Raw genomic sequence first — 24341 nt, forward strand, 5'->3', positions numbered from 1 at the left:
TTACGCGCACATTTTTTATTCTCCCCGCGCGGTCTTCAGAAACCCGTCTGCTCGGTGCGCGCTGTTCCACCGTCAGCGTTTCTTGTCTCCTCGCACCCCGTCTGCACCCGAAAACGTGTATACAAACCAGTGAGCTAGAGAAGCCAAAACGCGCGTCCAATTTGGAGGGGCACGACGCAGACGCCGGTTATGCCGGAGACGCCTTAGCGTCAACGACGTCGTCTTCATCGCGGCGTCGTTCCGGCTGCCCGGCCTACACATGCTCGCACGCTTCCATAAGGCGCCCAGCCATTCATTGGTCACGCTGTATCCGCACCGCGGCTTCTCTTCAGCTGGCCGAGGGCAGCGGTAGCCTCAAGAAAAAAGAAAAAAAGAACAAAATGGACGAAAAAGCAGACGGCAAGATTAAGAGGTAAGTAGACGGCACTGGGGAGAGAGGGTGCGCGAGAGAGTAGCAGACGACGGAGCGTGTGACCCCGCGCGATTCAAGAAGGAGGATGGCGCTTCTCGAGGCATTGGACGGCCCGAACTGGGTCTTCCTCGCCGGGCGGCCCAGAAAAAGCATGGGCGCCCCGCGCGGACCTGTCAGTCGCGCACACGCTGCCTACGCCAGCACGGGCTGCACCCACTCTTCCAGCTCTCACCGCGTACAACTCGCCGTCGCTCCTTAAACCCGCGCCGGGCGGCCAGAAAGAAGCACGACCGAATTTCTTCGCGCCGCCATCGCTGCTTCGGCTCTTCCTTCGGCGTACGCACGCAGAGAGCGAAGTCGTCTTCTACCGCCTCGCGAGCGGCCTGTGGTGCGGTTGTGCGCGATACACTTGCAACCCCGGCTATCGAGGAGTGTTCCACGCCGGTCCTGTCGTTGCTGCGTTCTACTGCAACCGGTCCATCGTGTTGCCAGTCGTTGGCGTCCGTTTGCAGCTTGCAACAGCTGTAGGGCCTGCCCGCTAGCTGCCCGAAAGAGGCTGTGCTACTCGGCGAGAGTGACTCGATACCGTTAGAACCCACGAGGACTTGTTCTTCCGCTGTGTGTCCCGCTCAGACCCTCCTCTGCTGGAAAAGGCGTCCCTTGGAGTCTTGCTCACCTCTCATTCATTGCGTCGGAACACACAGGTAAGTGACGGAACGCTATTTCTGCTAAGTGTCGGTTTGACCTATGAACGGTGCTGCTTGCCATGATGTGCACACTAACAATTGTAAAATAAAGCGTGCTATGTTGCAAGAATAAGAGCGGCCGACATGTTTAGGAGGACTTGAGCAAGGGCGCATTGTGACAAACGGTTTTGCCGATGCTATCCTTTTCAGATGCGTGAGTGGAAAAATTTCTGGCTTTCAATCTCATTCAGGCATTTATTCCATCACTGCTTATCACTCGTTTATTCAAGCAAAACATGATAAGTGTACCACGCTGGTGCAACAAAAAATTAAGGGTTAATTCCCGCCATGATGGGACAAATTTTGCCAATAGTGTTGTTTCGTAACTTCAAAACAAATCTTTCGTGTCAAATAAAATTGAAGCTTGTCCTTTCCACTTAATGTATTCAGGCATTTTTTTTAAAGTAGTGTCTCTCTCACATTAAGATAAAGAATAAGTTTTACTGATTAAGTAAGTCATGGCTATAGAAAAAATAGCTACTTAGGATGATTAGAGAAATTGCAACAGCCCGTCGAATGCCATTCGTATTACATTCGCTTTAGGGTGGGTTTTTGGGGAACATTTGTTGCATGAAAAGTATAGTTTGAACTGTGCACAGCCGCTTAGAATGCCTTAGCGCGACTGTAAAGTAGAATCCTCCTGCACGTAACGGTCGTGAAAATGCCAGAGTAAGGAGTTTGGCAACGAGATGACACTTCAGGCAATCTGTTTCAGCGTCGAAATTAATTGAGGACTCATTTTTATAGAAGCCAAAATAAAAGGTGCGGAAAATTGCACTCCTTCCATTTGCTGATGGATTTCGTCTTCTAGTCCGAAAAATTTGCTGTGCTTCTTGAAATGCAATCTGAGAAGTGCATTTATTATCTCCCTTTCTTCCTAAGTTATTGATTTCCTTGTATAAGTCTAAAGTGAAATTTTCGCATACTACAGCATAATTCCAGTCCCGACTAGTGATATCTGCCATAATATGGACATTTATTCGTTGGCTTCTTGCACACGAAACTTTATTTCGCAATACCGGGTGGTAAATCCGACCACCTAGTCATGAACGCATGGACTAGGCTTCATTAGATCCTGAAACGAAGGTTCCGCTTTTATTTGCACCGCCGCGGTGGCTCAGTGGTTAGGGCGCTCGACTACTGATCCGGAGTTCCCCGGGTTCGAACCCGACCGCGGCGGCTGCGTTTTTATGGAGGAAAAACGCTAATGCGCCCGTGTGCTGTGCGATGTCAGTGCACGTTAAAGATCCCCAGGTGGGCGAAATTATTCCTTAGCCCTCCACTACGGCACCTCTCTCTTCCTTTTTTCTTTCACTCCCTCCTTTATCCTTCTCTTACGGCGCGGTTCAAGTGTCCAACGATATATGAGACAGATACTGCGCCATTTCCTTTCCCTCCCAAAACCAACTAATTAATTAATTAAGGTTCCGCTGTGAACAGAATAAGTGCTGGGTGTGTCATGTGCGTCCTGGCTTCCAGAAGATTTAGCTTCATTAAAGGGATCATTACATTCATCTTTTAAAATAAGTTCTTCGCACACAACGAACGCGGTTAAGTGGAACCTCGGTATCGTTGCACCGGCGCCCCCTTAGTGCCGGTTTGCAGCATTTTGGGGTAAAAGAGGACACGTAATGTTGCCACGCCGTCATTTGGTGCCTAGCGCAAAGACAGTGTATAGCGCAGAGGCAGCCGAAATGAGCAAGTAGATCTAGATATTTAATATATACACTAACAGCAGCAGCTGTATACGCGTTCCACTACGCAATCAAAAACAGTCGAGCCCGGATCATGGAATCAACCAGGATATATCGAATTATTGTTTATATCGAAGAGTCAGAACTTACCTTTTAAAAATTTCATGCAAAGATAAGGCACTACTATTTGAGTTAGTCAAACTCATGTACAGCAGAGCAGTCGATATATCGAAATTTGCGCCACGCCCCTTAAGTGCCGCTTCCAACGGCGCTCTTCGAATCATTTGCACATGTGAATACAGATAGACTCTGGAGGCTTGGTCAGCAGCTGGCAGTGCCGGCGCCGTGAAACCGCGTCACGATTTGAACGTGAGGATTATTTGAGGGTGCCCTGCGGTCTCGTGGTAATTTTCCACGCCACATAGCTGCCATGCGGTGAAGCCAGCTGTGCAGCCTAACTATGCCCATGCGGCGGCTCGCACCTGGCATGCTTCGCTACCGAAATCATTGCTCAAACGAACCGTACCATAGTTTTAATAAAATCATTGATTTATATTTTACCGGTAACAGGACCAAACAACTTATGATAGGTAGGCGTAAGTTCCAAGCCATAATTCGCTGCACATTCGGTGCGAAGCAGGTTAGGTGCAGAGGCCTCCAATGAGCGCTGCGTTGCGTACATGCCTGCGGGCACATCGCAGCCAGAACGCGTCAAGTGTGGGTGCAAGGTATTGTTGCTTCTAGGGTACACGAAATGTTTTTCGATTTTTTATGTATCGAAAGATCGATATATCGAAATGTTTCGCGATCCTCATGGAGTTCTATTTATCCTTGTTAGACTGTAGTGGCTACCAGGGAACTAGCTATAACTGTAGTTATAACTCTTTAGTTCTAGTGACCAGTGCGTACAGCTCATTACCAAGCTCACCAGGCCACCGCCAGGTGGAGTATCATAGTGCTGCCTTGTTTCTTGCTGCGTTTCTGCAATTTGAACATTAGCATAGCTATCGCCGTTCTCTGCGTGGCTGCACTTAAGTGACCGGTTTTTATAAAGGCGTATATCACCTACAACAACTGGGGCAGTAAGTCACGGCTTTAAGTCTTTTTTCGAACCTATTCTTACGTGACGGCAAGCCGATGAAGAGAGGACTACATGGCAGTTGTCGATGGAATGATTTAATGGCGGTGAGCCTGGCGCGAACGCTCAGTGCCGCGCCACTGCCCACTTTGTCGTCTTCTAGTCCGTAACAGTATCTTCATGGGACTGCGTAATTTGCAGCAGAAGCATTCCACTTGCTGCTCAATTAAATTTTCGTTGAACAACACTAAGTGCAACCGAAAAGAGAACGAGCGCGATAATTCGAGCATGGTGACTTCCGGGAACTTTACGGCCTGCCATGACGCGTACATGCTTCTCTTGAAGCTTGAAACATTACATCAGCAGAAGCAGTCTTTCCACGTATATGTGACCGCTTTCATTGCCTGAAAAATCCGTAACAGAAGGCCCAGCGTCAGGCCCCGGCAGTATCGATTTTGAATAGTTATCGAGTGCGCACACATTCAACTGCTACCTGAACTGGACGAAGCACGAAGTCCGGATCCAAATATGAAGAACAGTACATCAGTGGTTCCATCGCTCTGTTGGGAAACAACGCGCTTAGTGTCGGCGCCTTACCTCTGCACCACTATCAGCAACTGTCTATCGTGGCGTGAGCATGGAAGTAAATTATCTAAACTGCGTAAAAACTAGGCTTATTTAAACACCTTCGCGACGCCGCTCAAACTGTCAAGCTACTTGCTTATAAATCATTTATCAGGTAAAAGTTTCAGTATGCATCCGCTATTTGAAATCCGCAGCAAGTATACATCATTAATTCATTAGAGGCCGCGCGAAACAGAGCCACCTGTTTCATTCATCGCGCATACTCACGCAATATCTGCATTTCATATCTCAAGCTAAAGTTCCAATTATCTAGTCCGTCCCTCGGTCGGCGCATGCATAACTTCTGTGTGTTTCACAATATTTTTTTCCACTGCAAGCTCAGACAAGAATTAGACATCTCGCCCCTCAGCTACGCACGTCTAAGCATATTAGTCATCCGTTGAAAGCTTTTCCGCCAACTTGTCCGAACTTCCGCTCTTTTTTCAAGTCGTTTCTCCTTCCAATACCAAAACAACAGAAACGACCTTCCCTATGAGATCGGAGTCGTTGCGCCCCCTCAGTCCTCGTTTCTGATGTCCCACAGCGTCTGTTTCATTGGGGAAAAGAAAAGTGCGAGTTTCTTGTGTTAGCCCCACCTACTATGTAAAACCCTTCAAAAAGGGGCTCTTCAGAAATAAAAGAGACGTGTGAGGTGACCGCTCCACTCTATTAGATTGCCTGCGGCCACTCCTAAGCCGATGTTTGTTGTGCGATGTCACTGCACGTTAATGAACCCCAGGTGATCGAAAATAATCGGCAGTGCACCACCACGATCCAACTCTTCAAAATTCTCTTCTGCCACTCTTTCACTCACAGAGTGCTCCAGATGTTCACCCATAGTGGGACAGCTCCTGCGCCTCTCATTTCTTCGTAACCCCTCTGCTCCCCACCCGCCCGTCCAAGTCTTCTTCGTCATGCTTCGGCGATTCTGAAGACGAGAGGAACACGTGGCGCTGTCTCAGCAGCGGGAGACCCGACAATCCGCGGCAGTCCGCTCAAGAGGAAAGTTCATTTGCCGTTTTCAAACAGGGCCTTCTCGGGGCCTATGAATGGCGCTTGTCTGCGTCGTCCTGCCCGCCCGGCGTGTTCTCGTTGCGCTATTTTTTTATCATGAACGCACACCAAATTGCCCAACTTTCGGTGTTTCTTATAACAAAGCTTCCATCGTTCAAATTGTGAGTTTTCGCTCTTGTGTTCTTTTATTTTTGCTATGTCCAAAATTCTCGACAAAAGTCTTTTTGAACATGAACAAGTTTATGAACGCAATTTTTCTTATATTGTAAGATTTCACTGTAAGCATCAATATATCCGGAGATCTCCCGTCGCCGGGCTTGCAGCTTTTTGCATTCAGCATTTTTGCTATCGTCAGAAGCCTTCCCGATTAGTTTTCTATGGCAGTCTCAGCTTCACTATGCTAGCGATGAAAACAATTGAAATGTTTTGCTACACATCGAGAGAATGGATTATTACCTTCAAAGTTTCCATTGAAATAACTTACAATTTTCTAATATTCATGATTTCTGTCCAGAAATGTTGGACATGGGCATGAAAGCAGATGCTGCTTTAGCTACGAGAACACTGACTAGCACCATCGATTCCGTTTCTTTCGTTCACATCATCCTGGCGACAATTACGTGACTGTGATGCAGTGACGTCAATGGCCTTTCTGTGGTCGCAGATATATCCGTAGACTTCACTGCGGTACTCCTAGAACGAATTCTTGCAACAAAGTGTTCACGCTGCAGTGTAGAAAATAAATTTTCCTTTTGAGCAATACGAACTTTATAGCGACAGATTTATTTTTGTTAGAGCAGGACTTAACCGGGAGATAAAAATATTGAACACTGAATGTTGAATACTCACGCCCCATGTAAACGTTAATTGAAGAGAAGAGCAGTGTTAGCGCTGTGCAGTTCTTAATGCGATATTGTTAGGCAAACCATGAAGGCGAAAACTTGAGGCATCGTTGCGAAGTCTCTACTTTTCCACCGTAGCACGTGGCAGGTGGCCTTTAAGGGGATTTTCCTCGCACCACATGCAATCCGCCAACCATCTCCTTCGCCACTTGCAGGAGGGAGTAGGGAGATGCCGGAATTAATACAGCTAAGTTGGAAAGGAATAAATAAGTAATAAATAATGAGAAATAAAAAACGTTATAAAATAAGACTCGGACATCCGCTGACCTTCGGGCAAAATAGACAGCGTCCAGAAGAACCATCTGTGGAAAAGCGAAGGCTTAAGAACCCTTTCTCCCACGCCACCTGTGTCTCAAAACCTGGATCTCACTAACGCAACCTTGGTCTCACAAACCCCGCCGCTAGCTGTGTTTGAAACAGTCTCCAGCTAGTGGAGTGGCGCATTGCTTGACTGTTGCACCACCGGTAGTGGTATGACGACTCGCTGCCATCGATCAATGTTACACGTTTTGCGTAGTCACCACAGCCGGAGATAGCAAACGACAGGACATGACAAAATGAGTAGAGTAAAAAGGAACCGCTAGAGGAAACGGCGAACTTCTCAGACAGCATCTGGTCTGTGTGCAATACAGCCATTCGCCCAAAACCTATCTGCGTAAAAACGAGGCTTTCGGGAGTTATTACTTTAATGCTATCGAATTTCCTCCGCATCAATCCATTGATCGTCCTAAAATTTTTGTTATTTTCTTTTATAAAAAAACAGCGCAAGAAGAAAGACAGGTTTTAGTCGGTCGACTAGGTGATATATAACGGAACCAGTTGGTGGATCGGCATTGCAAGGCGACCAAAAACAATCAAGTCGGAGCTCGAGTTACATATTCCATTAGTCGCACGACTGGAATAAAGAGAGCAGACAACAGGCCAACGGGTGCCACCATCCATGCATGAGTGCGCTCAAGCAAACCCCGTAGAGCGAGCCTTCCATTAGGGGGAGGAGACGTTGAAGCCATCCGGGCGGCCGGCAGCCACGCGTGGCCAGCGGCAACGACTCAGCGCCAGGAGTGAATTGCAACGCTGCCAGAACGAGGACTGCTCGCGCGAGAGAAAAGTTAATTTAGGTGTGCTGTCTTCTTTCACAACTACTGACTGCTTACTCTACGAACACTACATACACCGAGTACTAGGAGTACCACATGCCATCACGTGGACTCGCGGTCACGAAACACGCACTGGCCAGCGAAATAGAGGCAGCGCAGTTCAGTTGAGAACGAGCTTGTTGGTTTTCGCGTTCACACTTCGTCAAGCTTTTGTGCCTGGTTTTTCTCGTAGTGCTAAGAACTATTTGGCCTCATCGCACAGCTGACCATACTGCACCTTCGATGGAGGAAGCGTGGAGGCGTGCAAATTTATTTTCTTATTCGATGCTTTGGCGCCGACTATGAGAGATGACGAAGATAAAGTGGCGCCGCCCTCGATGCGCGCACGAGCATGACGTGATTGCACAAGTGTTCCAAAAGCCAGCCGAACCAGACGTACCATTCAGGCACGCCGCTAGCAACTCTCGACTCACAGTTGACGTCGGTATGATTCACACACGTGACCTTCGATTGACGACAGTAGCTATAAGCGCCAAATAGCCCAGGTATCTTTGAGAGACCCACGACGGCTGTCTGTCGGATACAAAACACTGCTTTAATTAGAATGCTACAAAGAACACCCACGAGAGACTGCATGAGACGCGCAAACAAGTCCTCCTTTGTTTATAGCAACGAGACGAGGCGTTGACTTTACAGACGTGTGCCTAGCCTCCCACTCCAAACCCGAGATACGCAGCGAGGGATAAGGAAGTAACTCAGGGAAAAGTTTAGGGCACTCGCGATGAACGACAAGGTAGACCAGAAAACACAGGAGCTTTTTTTGTGTGTGTTGGCTTGTCTACCACGTAATTCGTCGTGAGTGCGCTAAACGTTTTCGTGGTGCATTACTAACTAGCTCAGGTGTCGATCCTTCTTCACAGAACGAACTGACAGGAGTTCATCATGTCCGCTGTACTGAAACGTACAGGAGGCCATTTAAACACCCGTCAGGTTTTTGTGAAATGCAATCGTAAGTCACGGGACAATATGGATCTTCTTTCTAACTTCTGCATACATACCTGTGAAGGTTCGGAGATAAGGATACGCCATGCGTTTATTTTTTTGTACGCCCGCATGAGACATAATACGCAGGCGCTTCCCATTTGGAAAGGCATACTGGCTTCCTAAAAAGTCCTACATAGTAGGAAGCATGAGCGACAGCGCCTAAAGGGGATGTTTTACGCGATGTTTTTGATTATCACTACAGAGGTTGATCTGTTCATGGGACCTATAATTGAATAGCCGTCCGCCGGCTGCTTGCCGACACTAACGCCGATCGACAAAGGGAGGTGCACCTCAAATGACACTTCACCAACACATATACAAACGGCTTCTAAAGATGCTTTATAGCGGCGCGACATAGGTCAAGACCCTTGCTGCACTAGGCCTTGGTCGAAAATTTGGCTGGCAACCCAAAGCGAAAAGCGCGGCTAGCAATGTATCTTGCTTCGTTGAGAAACGTATTTCGAGTATGTGAGTTTCCGACTCTAGAAACGCACGGGGGGGGGGGGGGGGGGGAGGGGATGAAGCGATTCCCACGTACACAGTAATGCAGCGTGACAAGGTCTGACCCTTGGAAGAGGACCAGGAAGAACTTCACCCGTCGTCGGAATGAGCTACCTATGGCGGACACTCAAATATTCTTGCCTGGAAACGAGAAATATAAATAAGTTATTGCTAATAAAAGTGCGAGCATTTCGGCGTGGGGCGAAATTAACGCTTCGTTGCTAACAACCTTCATTTGTCTTCGTTGCATCCGCCCAGCTTTCCATCTCTGCTGAGGAGCCGGCTCTGCCCACTCCAAATGCGGCGCACTCATGCGACCGAGAAAGATGACTTCTCTAGCGCAAAATTACATTCGCATTCTGTGCTTTCGAAGGAAACAGAGAATGAGAGAGATGGAAACGGAACTGCGGCTAGGGGGCGGGGGAGGGGGGGGGGGGGGCAGGGTGGGTTAACCAAAGAAAGCTACCAGTTTGCTACCCTTCACCGGGGAAAACAATATTTAGTGTAAATTGAACGTAGAACTGAGTTACAAATGAAGTATGAATAGGGATTAAGGACTTTGCGCGCTGCAAATTCATATCCTATTGTGCAGGCACGACCACTTCATCTGTAATGTACCACGTGGCATTTCTTAGAGCGGAAAATCGTTGCGGCTACCGTGCGAACACCTTTGGCTACGAGACAGGGCGACTTCAAGCCCTAACCAATGCCCGGCGTAGTGGTTGTCTTTCTAATTTTGTAAGCTTGTTAAGAAGTGACACTACTTCAGTTTGGGTCGCTTTAAAGGAACACTTGATAACACTTGAAGTTGCCCGACATATGATGAACAACCGCACTCTAAGGAAAGAGCTCTTGCCGAAAATGGAGCCTCTAAAACCAAGAAAACACCAAGAAAACAAAATACAGGCGTATCTCTCACCGCCTGATTTCGCATCTAAATAGCGCAAATAAAATAATCGGGAATCCGGAGGCTATGTATGCTACATCGCCATTCACTACAGAACGGCACCAACCCTTCTCGGTGTAGACGCTCTGAATTCAACATTTTTGGCCAGAAATGCGTGTTTTTGTCGCGCACATATTAATTTAGCCGCAACATTCGAGAGACTCAATTTTACTCAGAATAACAATTCGATGTTGTCGTTCACAGCTTGCTTTTAGCCCAGCTCGGGTCCTGCGCATGTTAGTACGCAATCTTACCGTTTCAATTGCCCTGTCATGTCTCTTCGCACTGGTCTCGTGCTCGCTACAGAGGTCACTGCCAAGACCACTCTTCCATAAAAGCACTTTTAGTTCAAAGCCTCTGTCCACTGACGGAGCAGGGTTAAGAACACAGTATTTGCAGGTGTAAGCTTTGAGCGCAGAAAATTTTAGCCTGGAAGTAACATCAGCGGTGAAAAGGGCCAGAGGCTTTGAAGTCATTGCTTGCATAGAGCTGTCCACGAACTAGATCCCTGCGCTCAATCACAACCCAGCCACTTTGTCAGTTGGTCACCTCTTTTTTGCCATGCAGTTTGATTTGCAGTTTGGAATGTGAAAGCGCACTATAGTAAACTTCGCCCAGTGCACGGTGTTGCATAAAGGATAGATTATGCGAATGTCTAAGGAAGACGACATGCACCCATTCCTTGCAAGTGTAGCCAACTTAAACTTACCAAGTTTGCTGCACATGCTTGATTGATCGATTTTATGTAGGGATTCAAAATCATTCGAAAATCTACCGTCCGCAGATCTGTCGAAATTTCTAAGAGTCATCGCTTGCAGGTTTCGTCAACTGACACTCTGTGCCATCCCCTTTGATAGTTAGCACACAGTAAATTTCGAATTAGCTTGGATAAAATGTACTTTCCGAGAAGTCCTCAGGAAGAGTTTCTTTGAGACAATTATGCCTTACCTTTCATACGACCCTAGCTCTGGTGACACGAATATAACTTCCGCTTTCATGCTACTACACACTGCTATTTATAGCGTTTGTATTCAGTCTGAGCAACATACTACTACGATCAGCCTCTCGCGACTTTTAAAAGGAGCGATGTATACTGTTCTAGTCCAAGATAGAAAGAACAAGTAAGCTTAGCGTGACTGTAAATCTTAAAACTAATTGTCACAAGTGTCCTAGAAGCATGCCGGCGCTTGTCCATACAAAAACATGGCACAAATACCCGTGCTGAGAAGCCTTTAACAAATACTCCCGATATAGAGGCACGACCCTTTCATGGTACGGAATTTCCGCACGGAACTCAAATAATATGCTTGAGCACCGGAAGTTCTTGCCATGTCACCGCAGATTTGTGGCATGGTATCATACGCACTACGTGGTTCAACACCGCTAATGTGATTTTTTGCAAGACACCACAGATAAAGTAAACCTGCTATGTCAGCATGCCATGCCATTTTCTACTTATAGACATAGAAATATCCGAGTCCAACTATACGAAAGCAGTTTTTGTGCGAGGCGCAATCTGGCCTGAAGTACCAACCAAGATGAAGAGTTTATGCCCTATGCTAGATGGCTTTGCCATGCCAGAGCTACGCACGAAGATCTCACCTGAAGGAAAAGTAACGTTCCCAACCCTTCATAGCATCAGCAAAAAACTCCCCGTCCTTGTTTCAGGTCCAGTGTCTGGCGCCTGTTGGGCTTCGTCTCTCCTGAAGTGCAGCTGAAGGCAGCAGATCGCTAGCCCCGGTCAATTCCTCGAAGGCATGTCAAGTACCCGAGAAGGAAGCTGCGGCGAACGCAAAGGCCCTCAAGTTCGGGGTCCATTTAGAAAGTAGCACCAGCAACGGAGTCCCAATTCACCTCCCAGTTCGTTAAAGCTTTTCCACCCCGCCTTCGTTTCGAGAAGAGTTTCTCTGCCGGGGCAGCGTTTCACGCTTGACCGCCCTTGCGTCGCGGTGGGCGCGTAGGAGGAAGCCGCGGCCCCCCCTGTTGACAAGTCCGGCCCACGATCATCGGCGATACTTAACCCGCTTAGCCGGGCAATCGGCTTGGTCACGCCAGGGAGAGCTGTAAGACGAGCCGCACGAGCCTCGTCCGTTGCGTGACCGACTCAGCGTGCGCTGCAGCTACTGCAGAAACACGTGGCTCTCAACAGCGCCTCTATGTCCACACAGGGGACACGGGAGGCACGAAGGCGCCCTTAAGTGGAGAGAGAACAACCACTTCCCTTTCTTCCTTGCACCCATCACAGTGAATCGAGCATTGGAAATACCTGCGCCCACCGGCGACGAAGCGAGGATCTTCTCTCGGAGACAAAGCGGCAAATGTCGTCGACCTCAGCCAGCCTCCAGACGAAGCGCGCACGAGGGTAAGCTGACGAAAAAGGAACGAAGACTCGCCCGGAGGCGTCGGGTCACCAGACGACGGCGAGAAACCGCGAATTTCCTTTTACCGCCCCGATCCTGTTTCTGATGCCGCCCTGCTTCTGATGGCTGGCGCGCGAAAAGGCAGCGCTAACCCTCCTTAATCATACCTGTCAAAGAAACCAGCCAAAGTAGCTTGTCGGCTAGGATCAAAGAAACCTTAGGCCAATTTCGAAGAAAATCTACCCGCACGCCGCCTTTTCTGTCACCAATGCCCACTGACCGCAGCTTTTAAATCATAACAATAATAAAACCGGCTCTTTAGCGCGAAATAACATGCGATCAAGTCCCCCAAGCCACACCGGGAGCATTTTTTATGCGGAATAGAATAAACTGTGTGCACCTACTTGTCACTTCTTAACCAGGCCAGTGGGGTTCATCTGAATGCCGGCGGTGCCCCAAAATTTTATCATTACTCGAAACTACGAACATAATAATGCTGGTAGGTTCTAGCCACATTTCTGAGTAACTTCACACTCAGGACGTTGCACTGTGCCACTAGTATTGGTCTCTGGACTCGGGAACAGTCGCGCACTGCACAAGTCACAAATGACTGCCACCAGCGCTCTTTGATTCCCGGCTGCTTCGTGCTATGGCAGGGCGCCTCAGTGTATTGGCAATACAGGAATCACACCGGAGGTTGAAATATAGAAGGGGAGTTTTGGCGAGCGGTATTGTCGAACTTTTCTTCTCATTGATAACGTACGACACAGATCCTGGGCGCACTGAGCACGTGTGTTGCGCGATTCGGCCTCTAACAAGGATCCGCTGCACCAGCTGGGCTAAAAGGTTGTGCTCAGCACGAAACGCTTGCATCCCCATTCCCGTGAAATTGACACGAAGAACGTCCCGAAACCGCTCCGAAACAGACGCCGAAAGTAAAGGCCAAATTTCTCTACAGTATCGAGTGACCTTCAGTGAAAAAAGAGGTGTCGTTACTGCCGAATACTAAGCACTCGAAACCGTGTAGATTCTGTATATACACAAAAAAAAGTTTTCGGATTGACCAGGGGCAGCTTTTGGGAGGAATAGGATTTGTAAGATGAAGAGTATCGTTTTTGATGCAGTGAACCTACAACGAGCCGAAACGCATCACAATGGAACACAGTTATGCGTAGCGTGGCAAGCCGACTGATGGACAGCAGTGTGCCGCAACGAAAATATCAGTTTGGTTGCTGGAAAAATCTGGTTATTGTTTAAGCATTGCCGCCAACCACGGGTCCCACGGGTGTCTTGCGAGATTTATAAGTATAGGAATTTACAAAGAAATTTATAATAATAATAATAATAATAATAATAATAATAATAATAATAATAATAATGTCTTTATTGCCACTTTGTATACAGTACAAATGAGGTTCAGGCCCGTCAAAGCCAACGAGAGGCTTGCCGGACTGGGCCTGGCCGTCAAAGCAGAGCGACAAAATGGCAGATCAATAGAAAGCACTAATCGCTACAAAGAACACTAAAGTTAAATTATTACAAAATTCACGAATAGAGCTCCAAGATAAGTAGTATGCAAAAAGGTAACAGAACAAAACAGAATCACACGCAATTGCGTGATAAAAAAAGAGCGACCGCGGTCAACATAAAGCTTTCAAGTGCATCTTCAGGTTCCGCAAAGAGGTCACTTCAAAAAGTTCATCAGACAATTCATTAAAGATTTCAGGGACATAAACGCAGCGTCTTGATCTAATAATAATAATAATAATAATAATAATAATAATAATAATAATAATAATAATAATAATAATAATAATAATAATAATAATAATAATCTTCATTCAACCATCACATCGTACATGATGACAGGGGCCCGGAGTATAAGCTGCCCAATGACAGCTTGATAAAGCCCTGGACCCCATACATTTTGGCAATAGCACAAAGGGTCAGGACCTCGCCCAGTCATCACGCCTAAAGGTATCTTTTGACAGGGTACATCAGTCATACCTTGCAGCTGCTTTTTCTGACTTTTTTGGAGAATGGACGATAAGTGTTATAAAGACGCTTCGTGTGCCAGCAGCGCAAGTGATCCCTCTTGTTTCTATTCCTATTACGGGCGTAATGAGTTGTGCGCTGTATGGGAGTCAGTCATGTCTTTCCATTAGCTATTTAGCTGTGGAAGCGAGGAAGGGGGAAACGGCCAGTAAATAAAAAGAAACAGCGAGGAGATCATGCGTGAGTAGAATGATAAAAGATGAAGAGGATTACATTTTTAAAAGGCCAAGTGTAACCTGAGCAAATAGCGCTATGGCTCACGTGATTAGTCTGCTTGTCTGCTCGAAGCAGGGTCGAAGGTTCATTTCCAAGCACTTCGTGCCAAAGCAAGCCGAAAAAGCAGCAAGGAAAATGTTTGTACCCATAAAAACCTTTAAGTACCAGGCGGCGCAGGTCCCCAAATCTCGCTCCTCCCATGTACGGCGAGAATGCTGGAACCACTCGACCACCTACCACCGCTGCAGTGCTTGGGATGAGTGAAGGAGTGAGTGGCCTAATGAGTCACCGAGTGAATGGATTATGTGCGTGTGTATTGTGGCTACTCCTGGTGGTCAACACCGAGAAGCTCTTCGTGCAACGCCGCGGACAAAGTGATTTTCACAGCTTGATGCAAACCAGGCTCAGGTGCCCTTGAGAACACCATGTTCTCAAGGGTAGTTGCCGTAAACCGTGCATATTTGATTTTATTGCGGCTTTTACTTGCTACCAACGGAGGACATACATGACAGCGAGAAATTGGATAGTGCGCAGAAACTCTAGAGTTGCTCCTCAGCGTAGCAAGTCGTTCCGTGAGGCATCTGACTCTCTTTCTTCGTCGGAAAGCTCGGCCGCGAGCGTTTTGAGGCGGTTTGACATGTGGTCGGGTAACAATGGGTTTGCTTAAAAGGCTGTCTGGGGCGACCTCGGTTGAGCGCCTACGCTTCTCGCCTTGATCTCTTGGGATAACGGATGAAGAGGCCTAAATAGGAGAAGCAGCATCATCCCTGCAGAGATGATGAGATGTACGGTTTCATTCTTAGGTGCCATGAAGTCAAGTGTTTACTTATTTATTTCGTCTTAATACCTGACAGGGCCCAGGAAGGCATCAAATAAAGGGAACAAATAACGACATATGTACACGAAACACTCAATAATGCATCACGAGATGCAAGGGGAAAACTAAAAAGAAACTATTTTAGACGGCCATGAACTGCTTATTTTGGATGCAGAATTTTTTTCCCAGCTTTGTTATCACAATGCGTAAGTCGCCACAACTGTGCTGTAGAAATCTAGAGCCTCTGGTGCAGGTATTAATTGATTTAGAGGTGTTCTGTCAAAATAAGACATAAGGACTCAGCGGGTGTGAAAGGTGGAAGGGGCCACTTTAGTTACCGCAATTCACAAAAAAAGTTAGCGAACAAAATGTAACTTACTTGTAATGAGTATATGGATCTTGCACTGGCCACAAAAGATGCCGCTCTCTCCGGTTTACCTTGCGTTATGTATCATTTCTCCTAGTTGACAGGCGTGTGTTCCAGCCGATCGTAGGCCAGGTGAGCTGACACTTGTTTAAAATTTGCATAGCCTTCCTGGGAAAAAGCTGTGGATTAGACGAAGGCTTTCCCCATATCTCTAACGCCATCTTCTATTGAGGTTCGTGAAGCGCTACATTAACGCTGAGCGCGGAAGCCAGCACATCTAAACTCGCATCTTGCACGAGGCACCGTGCATATGGCTTCATCTTTTTTTTCAACCAGCTGTTAACTATAGACGAATTCATAAAATAGATGATAATCTGTCGTGTGTGCATGTGGACCAACTGTTGTTCTGTACAGGCGATAAGTGAGTGAGTGAAAGAGTTTATTGTCCAACAAAAGACGACCTCGTCGTACCCTCCGGCTCTCCATCTCAGTCGAGAGATCAGGGCCAGGAGGGATTGGGGTGGGTGGTGGTGGTGAAATCAGAAACATTTATTGCCAAATACAGAGGGGGGCAAACCCCCTAACATGGCATGAGGCAACCCTTAGGGGGCTTCCCTTACAGGGAAAAAGACAGCCCTTGGAGTGGTATCCGCTTCAGAGCGTCGGTAATTATCCGGCGCTGCATGGTTAGCAGCAGCGGAGCTGGCCGGGAGAGTCTCCCAGTATGACTCCGCCGTGGTGGGGGGTTTAGGGTGTGGGAAGGTAGGACATGTGAGGAGGACGTGGAGGAAGTCTCCCGGTTTCCCGCAGAGCTTGCCGGAGGGTAGGAATTGATCGGAATAGCGGGCATGAAGGAGAATATCGTAGTGAGCAATTCGGGTCTGGAGTCGGCGCCAGTGGGAAGCCTGTGTTAAGCTTAAGGAGGGAGCCGGCGGTGCGTAAACGCGCCGGCTATCTCGGTAGTGGGTAAGAATATCTTTGAACGTAAGTAGACGCTCCTGGGAAGGTGGAGGAGGTCCAACTCCGGCCCGGAAAGTGAGACCTCGGGCGAGGAAATGGACCTCCTCGTTACACGGGAGGCCTGCGTGTGCGGGGGTCCAGATAAGGGTTATGGGGGGGGTGGGGTGCCAGAAGCATAGAAGCGGGTGGGGTGCCAGAAGCGTAGCCCGAACCCTGAGCACCAGCTCCTCGCCGTCCGACTGGTGAAGAGGCCGCCGGGATTCAAGAAATCCAGGCCAGCATCTTACATGGCGAACCTGTCCACCCCAATCCCTCCTGGCCCTTATCTCATGACTGAAAGGGAAAGCCGGAGGTAGGATGAGGGCGTCTTCTCAAGTTGGACAAAATTGGAGGACGCTTAAGCTCCGCCTTTAACGGTGGAACGCGACAACGTGTTGCAGCACTCGCAGGGAGTCCACGGAACGCCATAGCCCATTCGGCGCGACGCCTTGCCCATAAGACAAATCGCTGTGCTACGTACGGTGAAACGGACGCGCGGAGCGGCAAACCACGTAGAAGCGCTGCCAGGCGCCATGCCGAAACGCGCGGGACACAAGTTGCAGTCGTAGTTCGTCGGCACATCGTTCTCGACAAACCCGATGCCACGAACGCTTCCGAGCCGAAAGAACGGGCAGCAATCAGCAAGCTTCGTGGTGAACTCGCTTTGGTAGTGCGCTGCGTTCGCTGCTCACCGCGTGATTCCTGCGTGCCCGCACGGCCCCACTGCGCCCGAACGAGACGAGTGGGAGGCGCTGCAGTCGCGCGCCATCTGTTGAGGCAGTGGCGTACTTTGCGAGGAGAAGGAGGAAGGATTTTTCGCTCACGACCGACGCCGACGACACCAGCTTTTCTTCGACACGAGCTCCTTAATGACGCGTTCACACTTGCACATTCGGCGGCGAGAGGAAGCGGAATCCGCGGCCGCCGAAAGGCTGTCTCGTTCACACTTCCCGGCCACCGCATCACCGCTCATCGTCTGTGTGTCGTCTGCTCACGGCGTACACAGATGTGGCAAGAGGTTAATCGATGCTGTCTGCATACCGAAACCTTATGCACGCTTGCGTACGCTAAATGCAGCTATTTTGTCGGATGTTACGACATTTCTAACATTCTCAATTTTTAAACGCCCAGTGGCGCCATCTGGTTGTTAGGACAGGAACAATTGTTGTCAACAACTCGACGCCCCTCTTAAGACTAAAAGGGGAAGAATCGTCACCCGAAATAAAAATTAAAGCAAATTTATTGCTCAAACGTTGCTTATGGGCGAGATAAGACAAAGCGAAAGACCGCTGGCTCTTTTATGGCCTGTGAACGTGCTGAAAAATGCAGTAACAGCGACGAATCCAGTCCGAAGCGAGGCGTCCTGCATCGAAGGGCGCCGCCATGTTTGTCGCCACGGGTACTCGCCTTCCTATTGGCTGACGAGATTCGGCGGATTTTTTTCCGGCGGCAGAATTCGGTCCTGAACCGATCGGCCTTTCCGCTGGGTATTTCGGCGGAATCTCTGCCGCGGAAGCGGATTCCGCTCGCTCTCGCCGCCGAATGTCCAAGTGTGAACGCGCCATAACGCTATCGCGTTGATAGTATTTCACTCACTTCCAATACGGCGCGGTTCGGGTGTCCACCGAGATATGTGAGACAGGCGTCATTTCCTTTCCTTAATTCGTCCAACCGCCAAGGCGTGGCACCGAACGGGCGGTGGCGTTCCGTGGACCCCTTGGCAACGCTGCAACACCCTGTCCCAATTTTTGCATTTTTTTCTTTTATTTTGTGCATTTTTTCTTTTTCTCTTTTTTTCATTTTCATTTTCCATTTTTGTTTATTTTACTTTAAAATTTATTTTGTTTATTTCATGCACGTTGCCTAACATCTGCTGCTTAATCAATTTTTACAGATTTTTTATTTACCACACAACTAATCACTGACTGTTCTGCAGACAACTTCCGTCTACAGCCTCCATCTACAACTTCCGTCCACGTCACTCATGAGCCGAGAAGGGCTTTCGCCTTAAATGTAAATAAATGCGCATTATCGTTTCTATGCTTTATTCCAACATTCACCTTCTGCGATAGGCAAAATTTTCATTTTCCAGTTGATCAAAATTATAATTTTATATTTTGTGTACTCCCCTTGAAGAAGATTTCTGTGAGCAGTCCAGCAAACTACTCAGTATAGTTGCATCCGCAAAAAGACTAGCAGATATCCTTCTAGAAAGCTTACCTATCTTCACTCAATGGCCTCGCGACCGTCGAGCCGTGATTGTGTCAAAATCGCACATGTCCAAAACATGTTGCAGCGAAGCCTCTACGCATTCAATAATATTTATGACGCGGTCATGAGCTTCGAAAGACTCTTCGAAGCATTTAAAAATCTGAGCGGCAGAAAATAAGGAATGGTTAGTGAGACATAAATCTACGAATTTGCGATACCTCGGCTTCTTCACCCATGCATTCCGTGCTGCTGCTGCTGCTTCTGACTTAGGCCGCACAGCTCAAAGAAAACACGTGAACTCTGATGCCGATGGCAACGGGGATCCCGAGGAACTATTCTTTAATAGCTATTAATGTTTTCGTCAGTTTCTGAGGATTAAGCGGAATATTTGTGTCCTTTTAAATTAACCCAAAAAATTAACGCCACCAGCCCGAATAAAATTGGTGTATACATTTTCTATAGACTTCATGTAGTATATTGGCTTCCTATAGATACTTCTTTCTGTCTATTCACAGCCTATAAACTGCCTATAGATAAAAGTCTACTAAAAGTGAACAGCCATAAATCCATAGATTGTCTATAGAATTTGTATCGCCTATAGACTATTCTTTAGCACTTGTTCATACACAGTCTACAGACTTTAGACAGAAGTTTATGAACAGTCTATAGACTACCTAAAAATCTTTGTAAGGGAGGGCCGGAAGAGTTAACAAACCACGATCATAACTGACTCACACAATTTAGTAGTAGGATCGCCTTCGATACTAATCCTGCATACAACCGAGGCCTGCTACTGGCTACTGAGACAATACACGTGAAGTGACTGTGTACGACATAGATAATAATAATAATAATAATAATAATAATAATAATAATAATAATAATAATAATAATAATAATAATAATAATAATAATAATAATAATAATAATATTAATGATAATAATAATAATAATAATAATAATAATAATAATAATAATAATACCGCATGAGGCGCAGTGAACTTTATTATGAAAATGCACTTGTCGCCACCGGGGAAACACTGACGGCCGCATCAGACCGCGTCACAGCGAGCAGTGTTTGTAAGCATAACTTACCTTATACCTGATACCTGATTGCGGATCCATGGGCCCAAGATATTAAACATATTTTTAGATTATAGCGGAGTGCTTGATGCACTATGGCACGGGCCGGCCCGATATTGCACTGCCCCCGGAATCGGCACAGGGCACAATAGCGCGCGCCTTTTCTTTCGTCACTCTCCTACTTTCAGCACAGGGCAGCGAGCGGCGCTCGGCTTGAGCCAGCAGGCAGGCCCGTGCACTTTCCTTCCCTTTTCTTTCTTCCTATCAGCAACAGCAGCAGCAATAGCAAGCCTGTTTACCTGGTGTATGGACTTCAGTGATCGATGCGGCTGAGTCCTCGGTTCGAGGTCGGTCCAGTGCACTGCGTTTGGCTAAAGACTGCCACTTCCCCAAGTTAGGGAGGTTGGAGCAAGTAATTTTTGGTAGCGGGTCGACGACGCGCGCACCACCCTCTTCCATTAAAGAATCAAATGAAAGGCGGTATTTGTCCTCATCATGCGCATGGAATTCTGTGTTGTGTAATGGTTGGCTTCGGCTCAACACAAGGAAAAATGGTTACACAGGGTTCAACAACTAAAAATAACAGCGCGGAAAACATGGACGAAGGGTAGAAATACACCGGCTAAGCTCTGAAGCGCAGGTTCAACTACTGCTTAATCTGGTTAGAGAGGGAAAGCTGTGGCGGATCGGGAAAGTAGACACGGCTTGTCCTCTGTAACGTTGAGTGCGTTGCGCACACTGGATAGGCAACAAGCCCACACTGACAGGTGGCGGTTAAATTAACGGTTGACCGCGAGGATTTGGTCACCCAACGAACGCCGCGGCCTAGTGCTGCAGTGGCGCATGTCTGCCACAACGTCGTCAGCGCTACTGCCTGCAGCCATTTCTCTTTCTTCCGCCGATACGTACCTAAAAGCGTGATTTAGGCTTCGACTGAGCCCCGCCGCGGTGGCTCAGTGGTTAGGGCGCTCGACTACTGATCCGGAGTTCCCGGGTTGGAACCCGACCGCGGCGGCTGCGTTTTTATGGAGGAAAAACGCTAAGGCGCCCGTGTGCTGTGCGATGTCAGTGCACGTTAAAGATCCCCAGGTGGTCGAAATTATTCCGGAGCCCTCCACTACGGCACCTCTTCTTCCTTTCTTCTTTCACTCCCTCCTTTATCCCTTCCCTTACGGCGCGGTTCAGGTGTGCAACGATGTATGAGACAGATACTGCGCCATTTTCTTTCTCCAAAAACCGATTATTATTATTATTACTTCCACTGCCCCAGGGACGTGGCTTTTTGGGCTTGTTGGTACATAGGTGTTCGTCTCTCGTCTCTTGTGTACTCGTCTTTTGCTGCGCTACAGTGTATTGGCCCAGGGAGCCAGTTATGCGCCCTTCCTTTCCTCAAAATCATCGGAGTCTAGAACGTTGTCAACGCTAACGCCAGTGAACACAAAGAACTCCGACGGTCTCTAGCTTTAGTGCCGCGTTTCTGCTGCAACATTGTGAATTCCAACGCATTCGGCGCGCATCTGCCACTACCGCCACGTCACTTGAAGCGCGTCCACCGAAGCGTGGCCTTGCGGTAGAGCATCCGCCTCGCATTCGGGAGGTGCTGGGTTCGATCCCCAGTGGGCACAATATTTACCCCGGCCTGGTGCTCCGCTCTTCAGGGTGAAATGCATGGGGAAAAAGGGTCTTGACCACAGTTGCTCTGACGGATCAGCGATGAGTTCCGCCGTCAACAACGTTAAATCCGCTTCGTGCGGTGGAAGCCCATTTGTGGCCCACGAGGCGTCCACTGAGGGCCAGTGATGCGCCTTTTCTTTTCTTTCGAAGAAAATTGGACTGAAAAATGAAATTTTTTATTTTGAAAAAGGGAAATGGCAAAGTATCCGTCTCAAAATATCGGCGGACACCTGAACCGCGCCGTAAGAAAAGTTTAGAGGAAAGATTAGAAGGAAGATTAGATGAAAGAAGTGCCGTAGTGGAGTGATCCAAAATAATTTCGCCCACCTGGGGATCTTTAACGTGCACTGACATCGCGCAGCACACGGGCGCCTTTTGCGTGCCACCTTCATCAAAACGCGGCCGTGGCAATCGGGTTCGAACCCGGGTGCTCCCGATTAGTGGCCGAGCGCTCTAACCACTGAGCCACCGCGGCGGATCGTGAAGGATGAGCGCTGAAAGCGTTTCGTGCTTAAAAAGTGTGTTTCCGACACACTTGGGGTGGTTGTGGGGGTGAAAAGCATTTATTATATATTCATAGATATCGTTTGTTTGGGACGGGACCAAGCGGCTGTGTTTCTACAGAGGCGCAAAGGAAAAGTTGCACATGTGCTGCGCGCTGTCAGTGCACGTTAAGAATTCTCAGGTCATCGAACAGCACATTTTTCTCCCTTTATTCTTTCAATCCCTCCTATACCCCCTCCCTAGCGGCGCAACTGAGATGTACATCAAGATGAGAGACAATCACCGCGTTATTTCATTACCTCACGATGCAATTTTTCCGAAAAAAAGGCAAACATTGCACCCAAAGAACACTGAAACAGGACGCAGTTCTGCACAGGATAATTCGCAGCATATCGCACAGAAATAAGGTCGTTACATCGCGTTACGTACAGCTAGCCTCTGTGCGCGGAACGACGGCCCCGCTGTAATCGACAAGGCGCACGCACAAGGTCCAGCGCGTGTGCGCCGAGCATCCCTTTCCTCGAGAGAGCGTCCTCGATCCCACCGCGTTCCCAAGCGCGTACACGGAGTATCCCAGCCACCTGTTTTCTCGCCTCATTCAGACAGCGCGCTGCGCCGTTTATCTGCGTCTTTCCCCGTGCAGCCAAATAAACACAAAGCGGACAGGCGGGAGGAGACAGGCTGTCTGGCGCAGCCGGGTGGGCCAACGCTCGCCGTTCACCACGGTTCGTTAGCTGCCGTGGGTATGAATGAATGAAAAAAATTTATTGAATTCTTTTGGTCAGTTCCGGAGAGTCTCCTTGCAGCTGCGTCTTGGCGCTTGCCGCAGCCGCCGCCGCCGTCGGGGGCTCCTTAGCAAGGGTGGTCCCTCATTCCAGGGCTCCATTGGTCCTGGCCACCTCGCACGCGTGCTGCACCAATGCCCTTTGGGCGGTGAGCTCGCTGCTGGTGAGCAGGCCCTCCCATTGCTCCGCACTCGGGTTAGTCTGTTTGTGGGAGGTGTAATTGTGTTTACACTCCCATGCGACGTGGTAAAGTGTCGGGACGTCCCCGCACCAGGGGCAGCTGTCGCTGTACTGGGTGGGGAACATTTTGCTTAGGACGTGTAAGTTAAAGAAGGTGCCAGTCTGCAGCCTCCTCCAGCTGACCGCTTCTTGCTGTGTGAGGAGTTTGTGGGGCGGGGGATACTTGAACCTGCAGCCTCTGTAGTGATTTAGGATGTCTGCGTACGCCGGGTCCACCATCGAGGGGTTCTCGAGGTCCTCCGTCAGCAAGGCTCGGTGCGTGATCTCGCGAACCTGGCTGTCAGCCCTCGAGTTGCCCTCGACTCCGGTGTGTGCCGGTACCCAGAAGACCTTTTGCTTCGCTTTGAATCCCGAGGCTCTCGCGCCGAGGAGGATGCGTAGGGCCTCCCTGCAGATCCTTCCTTGCTGATATCGTCTGCAGGCCGTTTTGGAGTCCGTTATTATAATCTGTGGCTTGTTTCTGCGGTAGCCTTCGACCGCTGCAAGCGCCACAGCGATCTCCTCCCCTTCTGCCACCGTACGTCCTCTCGCGGATGCGCAGCTGATCGTGTCACCCGTGTGGTCTACGACCGCCACCGCCACTCTCGTGATGTTGTTGCGTCTATCCCTCGGATATAGTCCTGCGTCCGTGTACACCGTGTTTTCCTGCGTGGCTAGGTGTCTCTCCACGTAGTCTGCTCTTGCTTGTCTTCTGGCCGCGTGTAGGTTGGGGTCCATGTTGCGCGGCAGTGGGCAGATTCTGAGGGTTTGCCGGATTTCGTCCGGAATGTTCTCGTCCGGATCTGCTGTGGTTTCCACTCTGTGGCCAAGTCTTCTCAGGAGTTGCCTGCCTGTTTCTGTAAGTTCTAGTCTTTCTAGCTGTGCGTTCAGCTGGGCAGCCGCCAACTCCTCGAAGGTGTTGTGGACTCCCAGCTGTAGTAGCTTGTCGTTCGGGGTGTTTCTCGGTAGGTTTAGTGCGGTCTTGTAGGCTTT

At 48.6% G+C, this 24341-nt stretch overlaps 1 protein-coding gene across 1 annotated transcript in view; it reads left to right on the top strand.

The window, feature by feature from the left end:
• Nucleotides 1-200: 200 nt before the first annotated feature.
• Nucleotides 201-24341, top strand: part of LOC144124589 (uncharacterized) — a 94540-nt gene continuing 70399 nt past the window's right edge. The window contains exon 1 of the mRNA XM_077657370.1: nt 201-1116. The gene's annotated coding sequence lies outside the window, so the exon portion shown is untranslated. The remainder of the gene's footprint in view (nt 1117-24341) is intronic.

The sequence above is a fragment of the Amblyomma americanum genome, chromosome 3, assembly GCF_052857255.1.
Source record: "Amblyomma americanum isolate KBUSLIRL-KWMA chromosome 3, ASM5285725v1, whole genome shotgun sequence".
In the NCBI taxonomy this organism is placed as follows: domain Eukaryota; kingdom Metazoa; phylum Arthropoda; class Arachnida; order Ixodida; family Ixodidae; genus Amblyomma; species Amblyomma americanum.